General features: G+C 41.0%; 1 protein-coding gene across 7 annotated transcripts in view; it reads right to left on the bottom strand.

Annotated features, from left to right (window-relative positions):
- The window catches only part of CDIN1 (CDAN1 interacting nuclease 1), a 214,571-nt gene that overhangs the window by 166,356 nt on the left and 22,500 nt on the right, over positions 1 to 25,715 (bottom strand). The gene's annotated exons all lie outside the window — the stretch shown is intronic.

Raw genomic sequence — 25,715 nt, 5'->3', positions numbered from 1 at the left:
CACACTACATTTCCTATTAATAATGGATGGAAATTCAGATCCATTAGCAGTTGGGAACATGCCGCTTAGCTCATTGGCAACATATTGAAATTCATTTTGTGAGCGGCGAGGGAAACCTCTTTGGTAGCTGTGTCTTATTAAAGGGTAGCACGCAGGGGCGGAGGTGGGGGGGCTTTACTCAATGTCAGTAGCAACATATGGGACTCTAACATTCCCACTGAAACTGACGGGGCTTTGAAAATAGAAACTTTCCCAGCAGGAGGGCGACTTTTCCCTTCCACGGCTTCATCCATCCACTACTCAGCTCTGTGTCAAGCACCTGGCGATGAAGCGGCTCCTCCGACAGGGAATTCCTCTCAACCCGTATCACGTTTCTCTCGCACTTTAACTCTTCTCGCAGTCCAGAAGAGAGTCAGCGATGACCATTGAGGGGCTGGGATGACCCCTAATGTGTTAAAAGGAGTCTACAACTTCTCATCCCGATCAATAAGAATGACTGTAACTGCTTGGGCTCAATGGTCCTCTGTGGATATCTGCCCCTCACCCCCCCACCCCAATATAATAATAATTCCTTTATTTATATAGTGCACACAGACTACACAGCGCTGCACAGAGTTTGTCAGATCAGTCCCTGTCCCCAATGGGGCTCACAATCTAATCAATTTTAAAATTACAATTCATTTCTACGAATATATTTTCCTACCGGACACAACTTGCAAAAAAAATACATTTCCAATAAATCTGCAGCGGGGGACATCAGCATATTTTGCTTTTCAGGTTCTGCTTATTTTGTTTCTAGCGGCAAACACAACTGCGCAGCTGTGTTATATCTGATTAATTATCATGTCCCACAACTTCACAACTTTTATTCCTCAGCCACCACAAAAAAAAGGAAAAAAAATTGACCACTGAGACCACACCAAAGGAGCGATTCTTCAGTTTGTTCCATTCCCCGAAAGAGCATTAGGCCCTTTGGGATCTTCTACGTGGTCAAAATTGAAAGAAAAAGGATAGTCATATAGCGGATGTCATACAGTCTATAGACAGGCCCATAGAAACATGTTTTACTTGTAGTCTGTACAGAACTCACAGATATCTACAATGTCCCTTTCTGTTCCAAGAGGTTAAACATCACATTATATCAAACGAAAAAGGGGAACAAATATATTGCTAATAAAAAATATTAATTTAAGGAAATCTACCATTAATGTTCTAAGAATATGATGCGACAAAGAGATTCCTTAAATGGATTCCTTAAAGGGGTTTTCCCAAGAACAAAAGTTAGGCCCTATCCACGGGACAGGGCCTAACTTGCTGATCAGTGGGCGGTCCCCTTGTCACTCCCTCGAACTAATACAGCAGACGCGCATGACCGCTCTGCTCCATTAATCTCTATGGGGCCGACGGAGATTGGTGAGCACGGTGCTCGCCAATTTTCGAAAGCTCCATAGAGATTAATGCAGCAGAACGGTCATGTGCGGCCGTCTGACGGAGCAATGAGGGGTCGCTGAGCACTGAGACCCCCACTGATCAGCAAGTTAGGCCCTGTCATGGATAGGGCCTAACTCTTGTGGGAAAACCCCTTTAAAGGAAAGCTAACATCATGATAAACCAGGGACACCTACTCCTAGATCCAGGCACCGTGACTGTGGTAATCTGCTTATATTTATTATCCATGGCCTCCTTCCTTCTAACATCTATGTTTATAATTATGAGCCTGAAGAGCTCTGCGGGTGGTTAACAAAGCCCCTCCGTTCTGTAGCTTCACAGGCTGTCCTTGGTTTATCATGATGGATTTTGAAAGTGCTTTTTTGCAGTATGAAGCAAACCTACCTTGAGAATGCTGTAGCTACACTGATGCTGAAACATATCTTGCTTAATCCCTGAACCGAGTGGTTTTAGCTCACGCTAATTATGCTTCAGTCTTATCCTGCCCATAATAAGCTGAGAATACGTTATCACTGTGTTGTCCATGACAGGCAGAAGTAATCAATAGCTGCACCATGCCCCAGCTGCCTTATATGAGTCATCCAGCTCAGGTTTACAGGACAGTTCATGCATCTCCTGTGTATGTGGAAGTAATGTGTTTATGTACAGCAGTCAGGGCACCCAGCTTTACCAAGGTCCTGAATTTTATAATTGTTATTTGAGCAGAACCACTGGGTTGAGGGAATAAACAAGATATGTTTCTGCATCAGTGTAGCTACAGCATTCACAAGGTATGGTTGGTTCACAATGCATGAAAACAAATGGTAGATTTCCTTTAAGGAATTTTTGTTTGTCACATCATATTTTGAGAACTTTTATGAATTCCGCACATGGAAACAACAGTCATAATAATAATAATAATAATAATAATAATAATCTTTATCAAATCAATATGTGTGAGTCTATAAAAAAGTATTTTAATACACATTTTAGCTCACAGACAAATTCAAAGTTCATGTGCATGAGGGCTAAATCCTTCCATTTCCCATGAAATGTTGTGCCGTTCCCAGTTATTCTTCCTAGAAAAGTGTTGTGTCCCTAAACAGTCAGAGCGGCAGTACTGATTGGTCAGCGATTCTAAATAGAAAGTTTGCGTTGTGCATGAAGGACCTGCACAGGCCCATTCCAGTCAGTGTGTTCCAAATGGGAAATGGGAACGCCCAGTTGTCAATTCATTCTCATAGATTGTAAGCTCTTGTGGGCCTTCACTCCTATAGTTCCATATGACCATGTTATTGCTCTGTAATGTCTTATTTTATTTGTACATGTCCCCCATAATCTGTAAAGAGCTGCAGAATATTTTACTTACGGAAAGATTGTGGTATTTACGGAAACATATTACGGGGGAAAACAAACTTGTAGTCAGCAATCTCCGTCAGCTCCATAGAGATGAACAGGGCAGCCTGGCCATGTGCGACCGGCTGCTCCACTCATCTCGGGACAGGGGTGGATCAGACCCCCCGCTCTTGTGATGTGTTGGGGTCTCATCTCCAAGACCCCCACCAATCAGCAAGTTAGGGCCTAACTTGCTTTGTGGGTAAACCCGTTTAAAGGAACACTCCAGTCACAGCCGATTCATTGAATTATACCTTGTGCAGGACTTGAAGGCAACAACATCTGAATATTGTATTCATCACTTTTTGTTAAAAAATCTAGTGTCCGCTTTCCAATTCTCAGTAATTAGACGAAGCAGGAGGATTTCTTCACCCCAAAATCTGTACTGAATTCAATCTTACTAGCAAGACGGAAAAAAAGCTCTCAGAGGTGTCACATTACATAGAAGCTCTATGGAGAGGGGAGGGGCAGTGAGTTACAGCAGCTAGGTCTTCATCCAACAATACCAAGGATTGCAAAATACAGACAGCTTAAAGTGCAGCTCTATGGAGAGGGGAGGGGGAATAGTGAGCCACAGCAGCTAGAGCTCCATCCACAAGCACAGAGGATTATCACAAAGAGAACCTGCAGACAAGTCACAGAAGCTAGGTCTGCAAAAGGATAAAGCTTAAAAAAAAGTCACATAATGACAGGAATTAGTGTTATTCCTCATGTACTTTGAGAGAAGTATAGAATTCTGTAAAGATTTAAGCTCAGATTACTGTGAAAGAAAGCTTTTGCAAATTTGTCACATCGGACTTAAGCAATGGATACACACATCATATGGCTATGATCGTCCAACATACTGTCTATATCAATTCCTTACTGTTTTCTAGACCTTTGCTTGCGGATATCTACAGGATGCTTCAGTGTTTACTTCCTGTGGGTGAACACTGCTCCACAGTCATGTGATGTCTCACAGGTGCAAGGCTTGTTATATTCCTGATCATGTGACGTCACTCATGTGCACAGCTCGTTGTAACACACATTGTTGACTACTCTCTGTAATATAACGAGCTGTGCACCTGTGTGACATCACATGACCAGGGATGATATTAGCTGTGCACCTGTGTGACATCACATGACCAGGTATATTATTAGCTGTGAACCTGTGTGACATCACATGACCAGGGATATTATTAGCTGTGAACCTGTGTGACATCACATGTCCAGTGATACAATGAGTCGTGAACCAGTGTGACATCACATGACCAGGGATGATATTAGCTGTGCACCTGTGTGACATCTCATGACCAGGTATATTATTAGCTGTGCACCTGTGTGACATCACATGACCAGGGATATTATTAGCTGTGCACCTGTGTGACATCACATGACCAGGGATATTATTAGCTGTGCACCTGTGTGACATCACATGACCAGGGATATTATTAGGTATGCACCTGTGTGACATCACATGACCAGGGATGATATTAGCTGTGCACCTGTGTGACATCACATGACCAGGTATATTATTAGCTGTGCACCTGTGTGACATCACATGACCAGGTATATTATTAGCTGTGCACCTGTGTGACATCACATGACCAGGGATATTATTAGCTGTGCACCTGTGTGACATCACATGACCAGGGATACATAACGAGCTGAGCACCTGTGTAACATCACATGACCAGGGATATAACAAGCCAGATAGTGAACAATGAAACTTCCTTTAGAATGGCAGCAAGCATAGATGTAAAAAAAACTGTGAGGAATTTAATGTCAAACATTTTAGTCGATGAAAAATTTCAAAATGTTTGCTGAAAGTGGACAACCCCTTTAATTGCTTGTTCGTGTCCTCCAAAACCCCTGATTAGGTATAACAGCACATCCTTTTTTAAAAATGTCTCCGCTATTCTAAAAAAAAAAAAAGTTACTAAAATCTGATAGAACCTGATTGGATGGTAACATGCCCATAGAAGGCGGTATCCATCCTGGCTCGTAGGCGACGAAAGATTTTATGGCCGTGCCGCCGTGTATTTCTCTACTGTTCCTGTTGGGACTATATGCTAAACCAAATAGCGGAAGCTATAAATTATATCTAAGTTTATTATTTACAACCAATTAATTATTTTTTTTTTTTTTTTAAAGCCAGGTGGCTTTCATTAAGTTAATTACTGCTAATGACATGAGCCTCATGCTGTTTCACTATTTAGCATAACCATGTGTCAAATGTGCGTAGGAGTTCAGCGCTGTCTTCTTGGGGGCATAAGTGCTCTGTCAGGCCTGGTGTGGGACATGCATCAAAAGGAGCAGCAGAGCGTGGAAATGTATTGAGATAAATATGTAGGGTGCCCGGACAGTGGGAGACTGGGGGACGTGCGAGCAGCTGAACAGGGTAGACGCTCGCACTATCCAAAATGGATTAATAACATTAACAAAGAGCTAGCGCTACATATGTTAATGCAATAGGCCAAGGTTTGATCAACATTTATTTGCTTAAAAATATGACACGTCTTGGAGGACGTGAGGGCTATTTAATGAATGTTACCGGGATCAGGACGGCCTCCCTGTTTCACTATGATTAATGATTAGGACTCTGCCAAACTGAACAGATTTCCGAGTCTCTCACATGGCAGCTGACAAAGTGAAGGGTGAGCACGAACAGCTACACTCTAGGTTTTTATTTTCCACACTTGCCGACGCTACACTCCGCCCCTTATTCCAGAAATTGATAAAGTTACTCAAAAACTAAAACTTTGTGTTATGACTATAACTCAACGTCAAGATACATGTTCTGTACAGACGCTGCCCTGCTGGGCTAGAGGGAGGTTAAAGGATATCTACCAACAAAATCCATCCTGATAGACCATGACTGCGGTAAACTTCTTATATTTATTATCTATGACCTCCTTTCTTCTAAATTCAACTTTTAAAATGATGCTAAATTATGGCTTACCAGATCCCCTCTGTACAGTAGTTTCATGGGTAGTTATACTGCCTCATAGTTGCCCTCTGCTGCCTCAGCACTTCCCTTCCCTCCTTTCTGTTTATCTGTTATAATCTCACTGAAACGGAGGGTGGTAAGTGCTCCAGCACAGTGTAATAGTCTGTGAATCTGCAGCATAAAGGGGCTCTGGTAACAGCCACCAAAGCTTCTGCGTCACAAGCATAATTTTAAAAGTTATTTTTAGAAGGAAGGATATAGAAGGCCATAGATAATACATATAAGACGATTACCACAGTCCCAGTACCTGGATCTATGAGTAAGTGTCCCTGGTTTATCGTGATGGATTTTGATGGAAGATTTCCTTTAAAGGGAACCTGTCAGGACAATTAGGGACACTGAAGGCCCTTATAGTCCAGTGGTTTAGTTTCCCAAATCGCCTGCCTTGTGGTGCATAAAAAAAAAGTTATCACTTTGTTCATACTGGTAATAATAATAATAATCCTTTATTTATACAGCGCACACAGATTACACAGCGTTGCATAGAACTTGCCAAATCAGTCCGTGTCCCCATGGGCTGACAATCTAATCAACCTACCAGTATGTTTTGGAGTGTGGGAGGAAATCAGAGGATCCGGAGGAAACCCACGTTCCTTATTCCACTTGGCGCCAACGCGGTCCGACGGGTGAAGCCGGTGTAGTACACACTTGCTTCACTGCACAAGCACCGTTTGTGGAGAGTATGTGCAGTTACGGTAGTTTATTACCCCAGCTTCACTGACGCGAATATGGGACCTGTAGATGTCCAATGCACTTTATAAGGACCTCCATAAGGAACTGTAGGGTCCCAAATCTATTTGTCACGCCCTCTTTAAAGAGGTTGTCCAAAGACTTTGAAAAATATGGCTTTATTTTTCTAGAAACACAACACACCTGACCACAGGTAGTGGGTGGTTAGCAATTCAGCTCCTTTCATCTCTATAAGGTGGAGCCACTATAAAGGCACAAATCATGGCAAGTTAGGCGTTGTTTTTGGAAAAAAAATCAGCTTCGGACAACCCCTTTAAGTTATAAAATGAAAACCTGCGCTATTTTTTATATTGTTATACAATTTTACGAACTAAGAACTAATACAAAAACTACTGCGTGACCCTAGCAGAGGATACTAACTCCAACTACCCAATTAGCCTATAGGGGGCACTCAGCACGTAATTACTCAGGATTAACCCTTACATATCCAAGGCTTGATAAGAACACATAATGCCGGCTACTTTAGTCACTCTATGTGGAGCTATATAACACATGGCTAATTGCATTGCTTTACCTTTAGTATCTTAGGCTCTCCACTGTGTCGGAGCCATAAAACTCAGTGGAGCTTCAAAAACTCTACATGAAATTGCACCAGGGACTAGTAGCTGATCATAGATGTCATTGCTAACTGCAACAATGCACTAAAATATACTTTATATCACAAAAGTGTTAACCGTTACATATTATCCCGCAAAATCTGTGCCAAGAGAGCGTAAGCTGGGTGAACAGCTCTATGGCATATCTTGGCATTCTTACACACTGGGCTGTTCAGCAGTGAATACAAGTCGTAGTACCTCTGTACAGACAATCCAAAGATTAGGTTCTGTACTAACATTATAAAAAAAAACCTGTTAATTATTTACAACATTTTAGAAATGAGCAGTGCAGATAGTAAACTTTCCCCATCTTTTCCCCTTCCTTTCTTCCTTATTAAAGCACATCTACCACCAGGATGAAGGACTGTAAACCAAGCACACTGACACACTGGTGTGTGCCCCCTCTGACGGGATCTGCTTTTCTTTTAGTTCTTTATGCCCTTCTTTTTACAAAAAAAAAAAGAATTAAAAATTATGCAAATGAGCCTACAAGGCTCCTACTCCATAGCTGTTTATTAAGCCTGGAGCCTCTCAGGCTCATTTGCATAATTTGTAATGCCCTATTTTGTAAATACAAGGGCATAAGAATCTAAAATAAAAGCAGATCCTCACAGAGGGAGCTGATAAAGTGTCTAATAACTTAACTCTTTACAGACATTACATGGAGAGTCTAATCTCCACAGAGAACTGAACCAATAAGGGATATATGCTCTATGTATGTGAAGAGTTAAGCATTAGCCTCCTTATCTGTCTGAAGGGGAAAAATCTCATAAGGCTTTCGAATACACTGCTCACTACAGGAGAAAGAAGCAGAAACAAGGAAGAGAGAAGATGCCCAGTGTCACATAACAAGGCTTTCCCCCTTTTAGACAAACCCATCTCTTTGTACACAAAATATATGCCATTGTGGAAAAAGTCAGGTCTAAAATCGTTAATAAATGAAGTAAAATTTCATGAATTTGGTGCGTCTCATATTCTGAGATGTGACTCCACTTTCTATGCCTTTTCTTTACCGGAGTGAAATTGCGACAATTATTCTGATTACATTTGATCAATCTGGAATACATTAGCTTACTATTAAACCCCACTTGAAAGACAATTTACTAAAGAATCATGTTAAAATTTTTATGTCGGTGCATTAAAATTAAAAAAAGTTAGCCTCAACTCGTCCCTCATTCCGACAATGTGTAATGCCCCCTGTCTTCACTGCGCAAGGGCCCTTAAAAGGGCGCATGTGCTATGAAGCCGGGTTATTATCCTGGCTTATCTTGCAGCATCGCGAGAGGAAGCACCAGCATAGGATCTTCAGATTTGGGTCCAATGTGCGTCATCGGACTCACATCTAGCTGCGTATAAAAACATTTTTTTTTTTACATTTCTGAACACCTACAGCCTTTCTAAGGGTTACTATAGAACCCCAAACCACAGGTCGTTGGTTTAGACCTATACAGACCCTCGGTTGATTTAGGATCCGAAATGGAAGTCAGATCATTAACGGTCTCCACTTATAAAAGTAAGCTTGGTACACCAGCGGTGAGGCTATTCCTACCGGTGCACCAATTTTCTTCTATCTACCGCTGCTGCACTGAGGGACAAATATGCCTAAAACTAAAAAACTGAACTTTTTTTTGTAAAACGGTAAATTACAGCAAAATAAAAAAGGTACGTCTGCGCAGCTTATAGTTAACTACACACTGCTTTTTTTTAACACCCTTCTTAACAATGAGTGGGCTACTATTACGAAGGCTTCACTTGTGACACACATGGCATTTATGGATCTGATCGCCTCCCCCTGTGGCATTAGTAAGGAACTGCGATTCGTTGCATGACAGCTGGTAGCCTCTAGATTAGACCCTGCACAATGTACTGCAAAAACAGTAAAAAAAAAAATTTTTAAAGTTAAAATCTTTCCCTACGGAAATATAAAAAATATGGAAATACGTGATAGGAAATCCCCTTTACTAAAATGCCTGGTCTATGAAAATATAAAAATAATTAGCCCATGTAGTGAACAGCTTAAAGGAGTTGTCCGACTTTGATAATAATTCTAGTGGTGGGCTTGGGGATACCTGTTAAAAAATAAATGATGATACGGGTGGTCATACCAGGTGGTCGGAAGCAGTCGGAGCGGAGCTGTCATACGCCTGCAAACAAGCAGGCGCGCGGGACTGGGGGGCGTCAGTGTGGGACACCGGAAGGAAGCAAGTACAACTTTTTATTTTTTCTTCTACAGGCCACAACTAGAATTTTTATCAAATCTGGACAACCCCTTTAGTGGTGCAATATCCAAATCCCCACAAACAAAGATTTTTATAAAAACATTACTAACAGGGATCAATGGTATAACTTAAAAATTTAGCTCATCAGTAAAACAGAAAACACCCAGTTCTATACACTGAAGTGTGAAAAAGTTATGGGCGCAAGAATTTGTCAACATGGAAACATTTTGCTCCTATACAAAAGTAAAAAAAAACTATAAGAAAACCTATATAAAATGTTGTACCTGCGTGATCGGACAGAACCAGAGAATAAGGGGGAGGTGTCATTTCGAGCGCACATTGAAAGCCATGAAAATAAGGCCTGTAAGAAAATGTTGCAAATGTGTTTTTTCGTCAATTTCAATGCATTAGGAATGTTTTTTCCAGCTTACCAGTACAGGGCAAGGGTTATTAAAATACCGTAACTAGTAAAATACATTTTTACTGGAAAAACAGTCCTAAAAAAAAAATTTTTAAAGGGTTTTTGGGTTTAGAAGGGAGGGACGGGAGAAATTCAAAAATTGAAAGGGGGCAACAATGGCAAGAGGTTAAAGGGGTTTTCAAGGCTGAAAATACTGATGACATATTCCATGGATAAGTGATCAATATTAGATTGTTAAAGGGAGATCCAACATCCTGCGACCACAGCCTCTCCCAGCAGCTGATAAACTGAGAAAAGAACAGGAAGTAGACAGCTCCATTCCCTGTATAGTGACCATAACTTGTTATTACAAGTTGGCAATACAGCCGTCTCCATTTTCCGCTTACCGTAGATCTTTTTTTGCCCAGAAAATCCCCTTAAGGATGGATAAATTTGCTTACATCTACAAATACTACAAATTTACCTTAAAGTTTTCCAATTTAACATGAAATGCTATGGGGAACACAAGAAAAGTAAAGTGCATTTCGCTGCACAGACACCACTTTCCCGTTGCGTTCCTTTTTGGCGTGAAGTAAATGGAAAGTGATCTCCCTCTGGCAAATCCTGAAATCATCATTTAGATTTCCAAAGACACAGCAGCATTATATTTGCAATTATGAAAAGAGAAGAGCGGAGAGGGAGGTATCCGTATTTATCTCCTTCCTAATCGCATTATCCTGGGTTCATTTCGTCCTTGTTAAGTGCAGAATTAAAAATCGAGTCGAGGACTTTTGTTAGCGGCGAAGCATTAAGTTAATGTGGCAGTTTCCAAATACATTTCCACCAATTTAAACTGTAAACCGGCCCTTAATTGGAAAGCGATTGCTATTCATACGTAGCCGGTTACCTGGCAAAGCTGGAAACTGGAAGGCAGAAGGCCGCGCCAGCCTGCCTAATCACCATCTCAATGGCACATGCCACCGGAGCCAAGCGCTCGTTTACTAGATTGATCATGGTAGATAAACTCCAAATAACAGAGAAATTAACAAATGCTTGACATGTGCTCAACATCCATTATTCTGACACCGCTCGGAAAACGTTAAGCCTGGGAGGATTCTTCATCTGCATTCATGTGCCCCTAGAGAGAGGCACAAAGCATATTGTGTCCCTGCCCTTCCTCCAGATGAAGTCTACTCTCCTCGCCAAGATGACACCACCCGACAAGTCATGCACGTCAGCTGTCTGGCCTCCTCCAAGCCAAGCCACATGACTAGGTCTTGGGTTTCATAGCAATAGAAGATATTTCGCCCCCTGTGGTTAGTAATCTGGTATAATGTCCCACTTATTGTAATAACCCTGGAATGACTGCTCTACAACATGGCATAAGGATTTCTTAAAAAAAAAAAAAAAAGTTGGCCCAAACGTAAGGCGTCTTACTAGGTATTGGAAACATTTCAGAATGTTTCACAAAGCCTAAGAAAACTGTGTAATAACTCTGTATCATATAATCCTTATGATTCTTAAAGGGGTTGTAGCAAATATTGTTATACTCCATGCAAAGGATAGGTAGTCTGTGGGGGGCCAACTGCATGAAGCCCCCACAAGAAAGGATTCTCATGGGGGTCACGTTCTCAATAATCTTGTGAATAGCGCTGGTCATTCTCTTGGACTCCCACTATTTTCTCTCCGAGATACCTGAATGCTGGTGATGGACGATTTTCGACACTCCCATAGTAGTGAGCAGAGTGTAAGAAGGCATGCTCTACCTGTTCTTCATAAAGTAGTTAGAACAGGGTCTTCATTCTCGTGAAGAATGGGGATCTGTTCTCAGGATCGTGGGGGTTCCAACAGTTGGGCTCCCACCAATCAGATTGTTATCCATTATTCTGTGTACAGACAGCCCTGACTTAAGAACAAACAACTTACAGAAGACCCCAAGTTAAAAAATGGACCTCTGTGGACCTCAGATGAAGCGCTTTGGATACTGTTAATTTACTAAAATTTGGCACAAGGCTGCAATAATCAATGTAAAAGATATGATATCTGTTTACAATAAGCTTTAATCTTAACCCTCGACAACCCAAAATTATGAAAACCGCAGGGACAAGAAAATATACTTTGCCTGGAGTTCCACTTACAGAATATACCAGTTCTAACTTACATACAAATTCAACTTAAGTACAAACCTACAGAACCAATCCTGTACGTAACCCAAGGACTGCCTGTATAGGGGACAATAATACTTGGCACAAACCCTCTACTGAAATGATAGATAAATCTGCAGCCTCTCACCCCTGTCATTCTATGGACCTGTATGGGTGATCACCAAGTACCCAGATATCATTGTCATTGCCATAGATTATTTATGTCCTATCCTGTGGTTTAACATCTTCATTGTTTATTTCTGTTTTTTCCCTCTGTCATGAGAGCAGGACAGTAAAAGTGATGTTATGTGATGGATACAGCGCTAACAGATTCCAATGTTGCCTGACGGACCCCATTGATTAACAGTGGGTGCTCATTTTTGTCATAGCGTCAACTGGCTGTTTGTGTAGGGCGTATAAGTGCCGTGTCATTCATAATAAGAGAGACTGTAATGCTGGAACACATCTATTTACACAATGCTACCCCCAGAGGTTTTCTATAATACATGTCTTGTCTTTACAATACTACTCACAGGACCATAATACTTAAAATAAAACTTACCGTATTTTTCAGACTATAAGGCGCACTGGAGTATAAGGCGCACCATCAATAAATGCCTGCTAAAATGTCTAGGTTCATATATAAGGCGCACCGGATTATAAGGATGAATGACCAGCAGGTGGCAGACCTGTGCACAGTTCAAGGCAGCTGTTGTCTGTAAGTACGGTTCATATATAAGGCGCACCTTTGATTTCTGAGAAAATCAAAGGATTTTTTGTGCGCCTTATAGTCCGAAAAATACGGTACATGTGTGAGGCCTGTGTAAATGGGGACACACTATTTTCAATTGTCTTCGAATGTCCATCTGTCTATTGTAGACAGATGTTGCTCCCCCCTTTACCTTTTATGCTCCATCCCTCCATTTGTCTCCCCTTTTCTTGTTATTGACCCCCTACTTACTACTCTATGTCCTCTTTAATCGATGTTGCCACCGTTTACCTCCAATTTTCTCCCCATTTCTCGTTATTGCCCCTTACTTAATAATCTATGTCCCCCTTCAATCGATGTTGCCCCACGTTCACCTTTTGATGCTCCCTTTAGATAAAATAGGACTCCCAATTTTTATTTATATGGCCATCACTATAGGTCTCCCTTCTTATCTCTATGCCCTTTACTACTCTATGCTGCATCTTTCTCAGCTGTCCCCTCTTATTTCTCTGTCTCTTCCCATAGATGATGTCCCCATTTACCTTTTCAGGTTTACTTCTCTCTACAGTCCCATCCCTCCATTTTTCTTCCCATTTCTCTTTATTGCCCCCATACTTATTACTCTATGTCCTCTTACATTGATGTGGCCCCCATTTACCTTTTGATGCTACCTTTACTCTACAGCTCCAACCCGTTTTTCTCTTTACAGCCCCCTAATTACTACTCTAAGTCCCCTTACATTGATGTTGCCCCCATTTACCTTTTAATGCTCCTTTACACTACAGCCCAATCCCCCTATTTTTCTCGCCATGTCTCTTAATTGCCCACCCACTATTTATTCCCCTCATCCTTATGTGTTATCTCCTACTTTTGTAAACGATAACTTTTTGTAAACGTTATTAGCTCCGCCCTGATCTGCCATTACCTACACTGTAACGGGTGGAGCTAAAATTAATATAAGTAATTCTGCATTGTGCTCCTCTGAATGGGAGAATTAACCGTAGTTACCAGCCAGTCCTATGATAAACAGGCAGCCCCCAGGTTACGTACAAGATAGGTTCTGTAGGTTTGTTCTTAAGTTGAGTTTGTATGTAAGTCGGAACTGTATACTTTATAATTGTAACCCCAGCCAACATTTTTTTGGTCTCTGTGACAATTGGATTTTAAAAATGTTGGATTGTCATAAGAACCAGGATTAACAATAAAGCTTCATTACAGACGCCTGTGATAACTGTTATAGCTGATTATTGTAGCCTAGGACTAAAGTACAATAAATTACAAAAATCCAGAGGTCCGTTTGTAACTAGGGGTCGTGTGTAAGTCAGGTGTTCTTAAGTAGGGGACTGCCTGTAGTTATTAATATACATGAAAAAAAAAATCTATCACCACCTTTTGCTGGTAAATGTGGAGAAAATAAAGTCTAAATCAAGTCTCTCTAGGCGACGAAACAAACAATAGTTTACAGGGAACACAAATTTTCGCTGGAGTTTATAGCTGGCAATAAAGTGAACTGGTCTGCTTTGTATTCGAGATTTGCCATGTTATTGTTTTGTCGACTGGAGCATCCACAAAAGCCATTTCCCATGTTTAATAAGTTTTACAATAGATATAAATGAGAGTGTTGCGATAAGTAATGCACACCTCATGTGGAAAATCCTAACCCTATACAATTATTCAGCCCCGTATCGTCTGCAGATTCAGGCATAAAAAAATGAATATTCAGGCCTAGGTCGACGGAAAGAGAAGATAAACGAAGAGTATTACATGGAAAAATATTCATTGGGTGTTTGTTCTCATTTGAATGACGACACTATTAATATACATGTCCATACTGTGCGCTGCCCCCGATACAAAAGAGTAATTGTCTCCCTAATTTTCTATGAGCTGTGACAAATCTCTGCGCCTATATTCTTTGCACCTAAAAATGATGCCAGACTTATCTTTTGTTCCCGTATTTTAACGCTTCGTGCACAAATCAGTCATTTTCCATCATGAACCCCAAAAAAAAATCCCTTATACGATGGGTAATGAATTCTGATAAAAATGATGCATTAAACGGAGGGACTCCGACAAACAAGGAGAGGAGAGGGCATTGTGATGGACAGGACATGGACGTTAAACTTTGGGCACTCAATATGAAGGATCTTTATGAAAAAAAAAAAAAAAAAATTATATATATATATATATATATATATATATATATATATATAAGAGTGGGAGAGATGATGACAGATAGACAGATAAATAGAGGAGACAGAAAGAGAGCAGAGATGATATACATGAGATGGTTTATAGAACGATATAAGAGAGAGAGAGGAGATGATGGAGAGATAGAAGACAGATAGTAGATGTATAGATTTTAGATACATATGTGATAGATAGATAGATAGATAGATAGATAGATAGATAGATAGATAGATAGATAGATAGATAAAGAGAAAAAAAGAAAAATAAATATCAGAACTCCAAGGTTGCAAAGCGATCAGGTGGATTTATTCCATGATAGCCGCAACGTTTCTGCTCTAGTGTTGAGCCATTCTCAAGCTCGATAGATAGATAGATAGATAGATAGATAGATAGATATGAGATAGATAGATATGAGATAGATGATAGATAGATATGAGATAGATAGATGGATAGATAGATAGATATGAGATAGATAGATAGATAGATAGATAGATAGATAGATAGATAGATAGATATGAGATAGATAGATATGAGATAGATATGAGATAGATAGATAGATAGATAGATAGATAATAGTCATTATACTATATGGCAATTACCACCCTAAGAGCAGAGAATCCCCCTTAAAAGATTTCAGTGCAAAATTGGGTGGTCTGCTCAAAAAATGGTTTCAATGGATAGCGTTTGATAGATAGGTAATTACGGATGGATATATATGAGATGGATACATATAGAAGAATGAGACAGATGGTTAGTGAGATAGATTTCAGATAAATAAGAGACAGAAGGATGGAAAGAAAGAAAAAGAAAAAAGAAGGGAAATTGAAAAAGAAAGAAAGGAGGAAAGAAGAAAAAAAAAGAAAGTAAAAGAATAGGCAGATAGGCAGATGGATGGAGATGGCTTACCAAATACAGTAGATAATGTGACATGGATGGATGATAGATAAATAGACGGTGAAGATGGAATAGATAGAAGGTTAGATAGACTGATATTAACTTATTTAAAAAAAAAAAAAATCTCTACCCCATGTGCACATTCCAAGGCACATCAAGAAAGATCCATTGCAGACAGAGAGAAAAAATTAACAAAAATGTACAAAAACAAAATATATATATAATATATATAATATATACATATATATATTTATTCTTTTAGGCACAGTTTTCTTATATACAAAATTTTGAAGCTCCGTTTTTTTCATTTCGTTACTTGAAGTCCTCATCTGTTTAGTGCTTGTACCCCACCCATTCAGTTTGGTTGTTCACAATTTTCTTTAGTTTTTTTGGGTTTTTGTTTGTATAGTTTTTACCTAAATTTTACATCTATGATGCATAGACAGGGAATACAAGGATGGATTTATTGAGGGATAACTAGACAGATATTATGCATGATGGGAGCCTTGCTATAAGTGTTAGCAGTGAGGGCCCTGCTCACAAGAGCTTGCAATCTATGGGATAATAATTTATACACAGCACCCTATGTCTGTTTATCCCTGGAGTCCCTGAAGCAGACAATTTCCAATTCTAATGACCGTCACTCCTTGACCTTTGGCGGCCCCCAGAGCTTATGAAGTAGCCCTCCTTGAATGGCTCTTGGTGGCCTTCTGCGGCTAATGGGGCAGTGCGACACGGCAGGAGCTCACAATTTGCATCCTATTCTATTGTGTCATTTGCATCAGTGACAGCCCTGTGTCGAATGCGGTCACCTAGGGGAAGTGGAGCGCCATGGGATAGGCATAGCTGGCAGATGACTCCCTCAGACATCTGTGTTATGTGGCCGGCCTGCTCAGAAGCTGTCATCCAACTCCTCCACTCGCTCACATTTACTCACTATTTTTTCATCGACGCCTCCTGTTTTAATGGTGGAGAACAATGGAGAACCACATCCTCATTTAACCAAGTCCCACAGCACAAATGTAAATCAATGGGGACCCGGACTCGTTCAGGGTTAAGTAGATGTTGACATTCTTTCACCGACAGGAAAAAAAACCCATACAAATAAAGGGGGAAAAAAAACGAAAAAGAACAACAGCCTGGAAGCGAGGAAGTGTCATAGTCAAAGACGCGAACCATAATAACCAATTACTACATCATTTGCATTGGAAATCAGATTTCCTTGTCTTGTCAGGAGGAAGAGGCGAAACCTTAACAAAAACACCACTTTTGGTGAAGTTTACAAAAATTTTAAAAGGACATCTACCACCAGGATGAAGGTTTGTAAACCAAGCGCAATTACATGCAGGTGTGTGACCCCCTATGGTAGGATCTGCTCTATCTTCATATGCCGTTGTTTTCACAAAATTCACAATTTTATATTACCATAAGGAGCAATCTGTTCATATAAAGGCCAACCATACCCCTTTCCATGAAGCCCACCTGTAGGGGACGCCGGTACCGGTCCACAACACTACTTCCCTGTACTACAATGGCAGGTGATATGGAAAAACAAAAAAAGCGAGAGGGTGCTAATTTTTTTAAAAAGTGGCTTAAATAGAAAGGGGCTGGAGGAAGGATTATGGGGGGCATATTTGGTGCAGTCTTTTTGGGGGGTGATAAGAGGCAACTAGAAAAAAAAAACAAAAAAAGCCTCATAATAGATAAGAATTGTAGAAGGAATAATACTTACCCACCCTGATCCCCCCACCACTGCTGAAATCTTCCCAAATTCCAGAGAGTCTCTACTTCCTACAGGAAAAGACTGTTCAACCAATCCATGGTCACTGCAGTGACCCGCCCCCAGATATTCATTGGTTGCAAGGCATTTCCTGTTGTGGGAGCAGCATGGGATTGGGAGGAGAGTCTTGCTTCCTGTCCATCCCCCCAACAAGGAAACCCTTTTTCAAAATTGTCTAGTACTTTGTTATGAAAAAAAAACTAATCTTTTCAGTAGTAAATAATAGGAAATGTCTAGATTTGTCTCCACAACTTACTGTCTACCCATCATAACCAATATAGTGTAAATGTAGTCAGGCTACCCTTGAACGTGAATGCTCCACATCCCAGGCATCCATCCTGTCAGTGAATTAATGTGTTGTGTCACATGTAGAGAGGGATTTCTAATTTTAACATAACACAATTAAGACATTTTTAGCACGCTCCTGTCTTCTTTCATACATCAATATCCTCTTTGATTCAGTAAACAATATTAAGCAAATCACTACAAAAACCAACCTCTGCCGCAGCAGACACGAACGCAACCCGTTATTTATCGCACCCGCAGAAACTATCCATTGATATACATTGACAAATTACATAAAATAAGCCGCCTTTCATCAAGCGCCTTCCATCTCAACGTTCCCGTAGCCGGAATGTAAACAAAAAAAAAAAAAAAAATTAATGTTTACTAAAATATACTTTCTGTGGATAAACCACTTTTAACAAATAGATTTTTCCCTCTGTCTCAAAAGTGCGAAATCAATATATACGGTGGAGAGATTATTATCGGAGATTATACGAGGAGTTGTAATTATAACGATACATCAGAAATGTGAAAGGTTCTCCGCGCTCGGTACGATGGGAAAAAAACATCTATTATGAGGTTAAGGGACGAATCGGGTGCAGCGGATCCCTCGAACTTGCCCTCTGTATGTGCTCGTTCAGACACTCACAGCTAAGAGGATGGATAAGATGGCAGGAGGAAGCGCTCAGGGGTTACCTAGTAAATGATACAGGTCTACATTTCTCAGACACGTCACATTGCCCAGATCTATATGTTGACTTGGTGAAAAATTTTCAAAATGAAAGCATTAATCACACATCCATAAGTGGAATAGTCAATGTTTTTATTAACTAGTCCGGAAATTATAAAAATAATAAAATAGCAAAGCATAAGCGAGTTGTCCTTATGGGTACCACAGTATAGGCAGTTCCCGATTTAAGAACACACCCGACTTACAGGTTATAAACGGACCTCCTAGTTAGAAATGGACCTCTCTGTCCATTGTGACCTCTGGGGAAGTTCCCTGGATGCTTTACTTTAATTTTAAAGGAAAAAACATTATCTTAGTAACCAGACACGTTTCAGCTTGACCTGAGCTTTTGTCAGTTAAAGGACACCTGTCACCAGGTCTGTGTCACTAGTCCTGTCACCACTACCTGTTGGAGCAGCTGACAAGGATCCCATCCCAACCTTTATCTAGTCAATTCATTACTACATTAATCATTATAAAATCATCTTTTCTTTATTATGTCAATGAGGCTGGTCACATGGTCAGAGGCAGTGATGTCACCCCTGTTCCCCCTCCCCTCTGTTTGTAATGTATAGTAAAGCATTGCAAGTGTGTGTGCTTTATCTGCTGACGTGCTGCATCCTCCCAATACACAGGTGAGAGACACAGACATCAGCTACACATGAATCTGACATGTTCTGATATAACATGGCTGCCTGGAGCTGTTGTATCTCTCCTATACACACACAGGCTGCAGGGGGTGTGGCCACCAGCAAGCACATGGAGGAGCCATTACACCATTATACAGGCTGTCAGTCATGCACTGGGGGTGTGGCTGTGCCTCCCACTCATGAATAAGCTGGACAGCTTGAATATGCTAATGACTCATTGGACATTTCACAGGTCATTTGCATACAGCTTTAGGACCTCATTGCTTAGGTTTACAGGCATGTAGAGGGACAATGAAGGGATAGAGGCAATGCTCTCTAATGCCAGTTTATGAAAATATATTTAGATTAGGGGGATTATTTTGCATGACGGGTTCTCTTTAAGGAGCGGCCCGAAACGCGTCCTCTAAGTATGAAATTATGATTCTCCTTTACATTATTTTCAAAGGAAAGAACATATTATCTTAGTAAGCAGGAGTGTTTCGGCTTGACCTGAGCCTTTGTCAGCTAAGGAGAAGCCCGAAATGCGTCCTGTTACTATGAAATTAGAATTATCCTTTGTAAATAAAGAAAAGCCGACTGCAAGCGCGTGTTGGGAATTCTTCCATTTGGATGTAGGATGCTAACCGCTCTATGTACGCCCAGATAAAGATTGACGTCTATTGCCCAAATTTGCGGATGTAGTAGTAGACTTTAAATTTATAAGGCACGTTTGTCAGTTTGTAGGTCAAGGGTAATGACCTGATGAAGAAGGGTTAGCCACTGCTAACACACTTTAGCAGGGTAAGTAAAATACCCTAATTGGGTCGGCCATATTGTACTTGACTGGTAAAGGTTATTTGCAGTGTGTGGGAACCACGGGTCATGTTCCCTGCTGCAAGCAAGATTCAGGACCTGCTGTGACGTCCCGTGTGTCCCGCTTGCTTCAGAAGGTTGTAGGAAATGGGTCGTCACGGGAAGTCTTGAGTCCTGTTACTGCAGACAACTTTAACTGAGTAAGTACAATAATGGTGATCACATTAGGGTCTTTAACTTAAGCTGGTTAAGGTTGTTATTAGTGGTCAACCCCTTCAAATCGAACCTGTCACCAGAAATGACATGTGAGGGGGATGGTGTGCAGTGAGGAGACGAGAAACAGGCTGCAGCTGCCTCTTCCCCCAAGACTCACCACACACTGCTGGAAGGGAGCCAGATAATGTTAATTAAACTTATATAAGGTACTGAAATAATTCAGAATGCTGTCAAAGGCATTTTAAAATCAGCATAGCATAGGCTATTGGAACAAGCTAAAAAAAATTACATTCCCAATGACAGGTTTGCTTTAATGGACTGTCCGCCCTTCCCCCTGCTCCCTCAGCACTTCTCCATTCCCTCTGCTTGATGTAATCTCACACAGTGGGAAGTCATCCGGCACAGTTTACAAGCCTGTGAAACCAAGGCATGGAGAGGATCTGGTAACACGCCTTTTGGCTCATTTGAATAATTTAAAAAGTTGATTTTAGACAATTTAGATGAAAAAAGCCTACCAAAGTGACAGTGCCTGGATCTATGAGTAAGAGTCCATGGTTTATCATGATGGATTTTGAGGGTGGCTTTCCTTTAAAAAGTAACTAACTTTTAAACAAACTTTACATAGACCTTCATCACTCTTATACTGAGGCCGTATTATATAGAAGGCTATTAGTAATTTTGTCCCAGGAAAAATTCTTAAAAAACAACAGAAACATATAATAACATTAATCGGTAAATAATTGTGCAGTACTAATATATCATTTAGAGAGAAAAAGATCTGACCATATTTCCACTGACTGGGTCCCATGATACTTATTGCATAATTGGGGTAAGTAGTCATTATCACTTGCACTGGCCAACAATCTACTTGTCCATGGCCAGCTACCACAGTCACATATGTGTATGTATGTATATATACAGCATGGGATAGAGACCCTCCGATACCATTACACAGCACAGTGTATCTCTCCGCACTGATAATGAGCGCGCTCCACGGCCTAATGATACTAATTATCTGCATTCTGATAATGAGCATGTTGTGCTACACAATGAAGAGGGACCTGGGGATGGAGAGGACATCAATTTCAGATATCCCACAGAGCACAACGGCTGGCGCGGGGTAAGCAATGTACGGTATTGTTCTACAAACAATCCCAGCACAGGTCGGTTCTGACATCTGATATTGCTAGAAACTAACCCAATACATTCTCTACAGATATTTGTATTATCTACTAATAGTGCTAATAATTTATTGTGGTATATTGCATTATACAGATTTGCTGTTAGATAAATGATCTAATGATCTGATGATAAAGTATGACAAACCGGAGGAACGTTGCTGCAAATGCCAGTTGTTGGAAATCCAAATTGTCTGGTGTTTGTAGCAGCAGGACTATGAATAGTGAACTTTTAATCTGGTTTTGCAGCTTTTCTGCAAAGCCTCTGAGCAGGTCTTTTATCCTAAGGAACTGCTCACTGCCCCTCCCCTCTGCTCTGAGTGACTGCTGTACTATCCAACCAGAATCCTGCTACAGATCTTACTCAGAGCAGATGAGTATCTTAGTGAACAATCCACCTGGAACTCAGATTTGTTTCTTGTATCAACCAACAAGAGCTGTGACATCATCAAGACAAAAAATAAAACATGTACATGTCCAATTCCTATGACATTGTAAACCTTGTTTCTAATAATGTACACGCAGCAAATGTAATCATAATCGTGAATCAAAAAAACTCTGAATGTGTTTGTCTGCTACTTTGGTGATCAAGTGCAACCCTGATGCCCATTCAATCTTCTCTAGATAGAAGGGTATTCAATAAGCAGTTTAGTGCTATGCTGATTCAGCCTTTTGTGGTGGTCCTGGTGTGGACTTGTGTGAACCACAAGTTGCTGGGTAGCAGAAGAAAGAACAAAGAAGGAGAAGGTGCCTACAATATGCACCACATGGTTTATCCTTTGTTTGATTGGAGTTTCTGTGGACAATCCCTTTAACAAAGAAGTCTAAGGGTAATAAGAAATGATTATTATTTCTAACTCTCCCACAAACATACAGTATTTCCTAAAGGTGTTGCAGACATTTATATGAATTAGACTGTATACTCCATAGACCGAAGGTAAGTACCCACATTGTGGTTTCGTGTGTGAGGGTGGGCAAGGAAAGGAAATCCACCATCAAAACCCATCATGATAAACCAGGGACACTTACTCATAGATCCAGACGATCTTCTTATATACAATATCCATGGCCTCCTTCCTTCTAAAATCAACTTTTACAATTATGCTAATAAGCTACAATTGCTCTGGTGGGTGTTACCTGTCCTCTCTGTGTTGTAGTTTCCCAGGCTCTTACAGTGTCTCTTCTCTGGTCCCTCAGCACTTCACCTCTCCCTCTTCATGATGTAATCTGAGTCAGTGGGAGGCAGGGGGAATGCAAATGCACAGTGTAACAGCTTGTGCAGCTCCAGCACGGAGGGGCTCTGGTAACGCCACCCAGAACCCTTCTGGCTCATTAGAAAAAATTTAAAAGTTAATTTTAGAAGGAAGGAGGCCATAGATAACAAATGAAGATTATTACAGTGATGGTGCCTGGATCTATGAGTAAGTGCTTTATTACGATGGATTTTGATGGTAAATTTCCCTTCATCAGTACAGCTGTTACAATCATATAAAACACTGAGTAAAAGTAAATAACTAAAGTAGTAAAGTATCCATCAAAAACTTCCCAGATAGCAGCAACATATCCTTATCCTATCACGATGTCTTCCGCTGCTTAATTGCCAGATATGCATAATTAATCTCTAATATTAAGCGCGAATACAGAGGGATAGTGAAAGGAGCCGGATGTAGCCGCATAATGACATGTTTTTAGAGGACAGCTACATGGTTGCGTGGCAGCAATGGATTAATTAGGAACCAAAACAGAATTTTTTTTTTCCCCTTTTCTGTAACGACATCAAATTAGAGAAGCGGAGAAGTGACAGATCTGTAAAAAGTGTAATTTCAGGCGCCACCAGGGAGCTGGAGATGTTACAGGTTAAAGAGTAAATACTGCACTTAAGAACCTGTAGTCTGATCTTTTGTGTCACCGGTGAGGTCGTTCCCTCTAACTGCACCGCGAGGCCAATTGGATCCTTTCCTGGGGAGAGGCAGAAGCCAGAGGCCACATTACAGCTGCCCCCATGCTGCTAGAATCAATGATTTATATTACGGGGTCCTCTGAAATCCTGCCAACAATATGAGCGTGTTGTAGCGGAGTGGAAAAACAAAGCAGCAGGGAAAAAGAAATCCAGAGCCGAGAGTCGCTCGCAGTTTACGCATTCGCCTGGTTAACAGAGGCCGACTGGGTGGCGGAAATCTCCGGATAAAAACTAGGAAACCGCTGTGCCAATATTAACCGCTTAACGCCGGGCACATTGCGGACATAAGTGACGGTTACAATGTTAAAATTAAGCAACTTTGGAATTACGTTTTATGAAGATTTTATTGAGTGCGATTTTTTTTTTATTTTTGCAAAACGTTTACATTTTTTTCATTCCGGTATTTTAAAAGGGATAATCCAGGATTTTACTAGAACCGATCACTTATGCTTGGGATGTGTAAGCAATATAAGAAAGCCACAGATAAGCTGATTGACAACGTCGCAACACAAACCAACTGCAGTGCAGAAATTTCACAGCCCTAGTCCTGCCCAAAGCTGCGGTCACACGTTGCGTTTGTTTGCTTTTAACACATACGTTTTCAAACAGCTGAAGAGGAGATTTGCCTAATTACATTGCTGTCAACATTGTGTTTACAAAATGCATTAACACATGTGTTAACATAAAGTTAACACTTGCGGTTTTTTAAACGCAATGTTGAAAACAGTGTAATTAGGCAAACAAAACACAACCTGTGAACGCAGTCTGAAGGCAGAGTGTTCTAGACCAGGATAGCTGAGCACATTGGGGCAGATTTACTTACCCGGCCCATTCGCGATCCAGCGGCGCGTTCTCTAAACAGGATTCGGGTCCGGACGGGATTTATGAAGGTAGTTCCTCCGCCGTCCACCAGGTGGCGCTGCTGCGCTGAAAAGCATCGGAACGCGCCGGAATACACCGAGCTGGACCAGATGAAGGTAAGCGCTTCCCAAGCGACACATTTTCGGTTATTAAATGCGGCGGTTTTTCCGAATCCGTCAGGTTTTCGTTCGGCCATGCCCCCCCCCCATTTCCGTCGCGTGCATGCCAGCGTCGATGCGCCACAATCCGATCACGTGCGCCAAAATCCCGGGGCAATTTAGGTACAATCGGCGCAAATCGGAAATATTCGGGTAACACGTCGGGAAAACGCGAATCGGGCCCTTAGTAAATGACCCCCATTGTATTTAGTTTCCTATCTGCAGGGAGTATGTTATAGAGCAGGAGGAGCAGAGTGGATTATACATTGTGTCCTATATGCAGGCAAAATGTTATAGAGCAGGAGGAGGTGAGCAAGTTGTACAGAGTGTTGCCTGCAGCATTCATAGGGCAGCAGGAAATGAGCATATTGTACATAATGTCCTATTAGTAGGCTGTATGCTATAGAGCAGGAGAAGCAGAGCAGATTGTACATTATGTGCTGTTAGAAGGCAGAATGTCATAGAGCAGCAGGAGCTGAGCATATTCTACATAGTGTCCTATCTGCAGGCATCATGTTATAGATCCAGAAGTAGAAAAGGTAATCGCGGCACATCCCTTGGAAAATAAAATCTTCTTTATTGGTAACTATTTAAAAACATGGGAAGTGGTAGGAGTATTACCTACGCGTTTCAGGCACTTCGGTGCCCTTAGTCATGGCATACACTCCTATGTGCAGATACAGCTTTTAAAATAAGTAACTACCAATCCCAAACCTAGGGAGGCGTGTACCCGCGCGTCGAGGTGACGTCACGTGACAAACGGAAATCCGGTGCACCATGGCAACGGGACACGCATCCCTCAGGTAAGCCTAATTAGGGCTTCTAGTTATACCAATTCATTGTTACATACATACATATTATAGCTTCCGATTATACAAATGTTTTACAAATATTGTGATGTTAATATGTTCATAGCGCGACGGAACATGTATCCAGAAAAACATGAATGATTCTGATAGAAATGAAGTATCGTACATGCAAAGAAATGCAAAAAAGGCAAAAAAAGAGAGAGAGGCAAGGGGCAGGTGGCAGGTCATAGGTGGTTAGTTAAAATCCTGTGCCACAGAGCAATCAATGATATTAGAAAAACAGAGACAGGTCAGTTCTAAAATTTAAACCTGATGGTACTCTGGTTCCCAATTTAAAGATCCACAGGGCTTCCCGTTTTAACAGGGTCCTGCGTCTATCGCCACCCCTCTTGCCTTTCCTGACTTTTTCTATGCCAAAGAAGCGAAACGAGGAAACATCTCCTGTATGGATAGTAGCGAAGTGTCTGGAAGCCCCTGACATATTCTTCTCCGTACTTTTAGTACAATCTCGGAGATGTTCTGCGATTCTAGTTTTGAGTTTCCTAGTGGTGCATCCCACATAGGAAATATCGCACATTTCACATT

This window comes from Engystomops pustulosus, chromosome 7, assembly GCF_040894005.1.
Source record: "Engystomops pustulosus chromosome 7, aEngPut4.maternal, whole genome shotgun sequence".
NCBI lineage: Eukaryota > Metazoa > Chordata > Amphibia > Anura > Leptodactylidae > Engystomops > Engystomops pustulosus.
The sequence above is the reverse complement of the archived record's forward strand: the minus strand, read 5'-3'. Positions and strand labels throughout refer to the sequence as shown.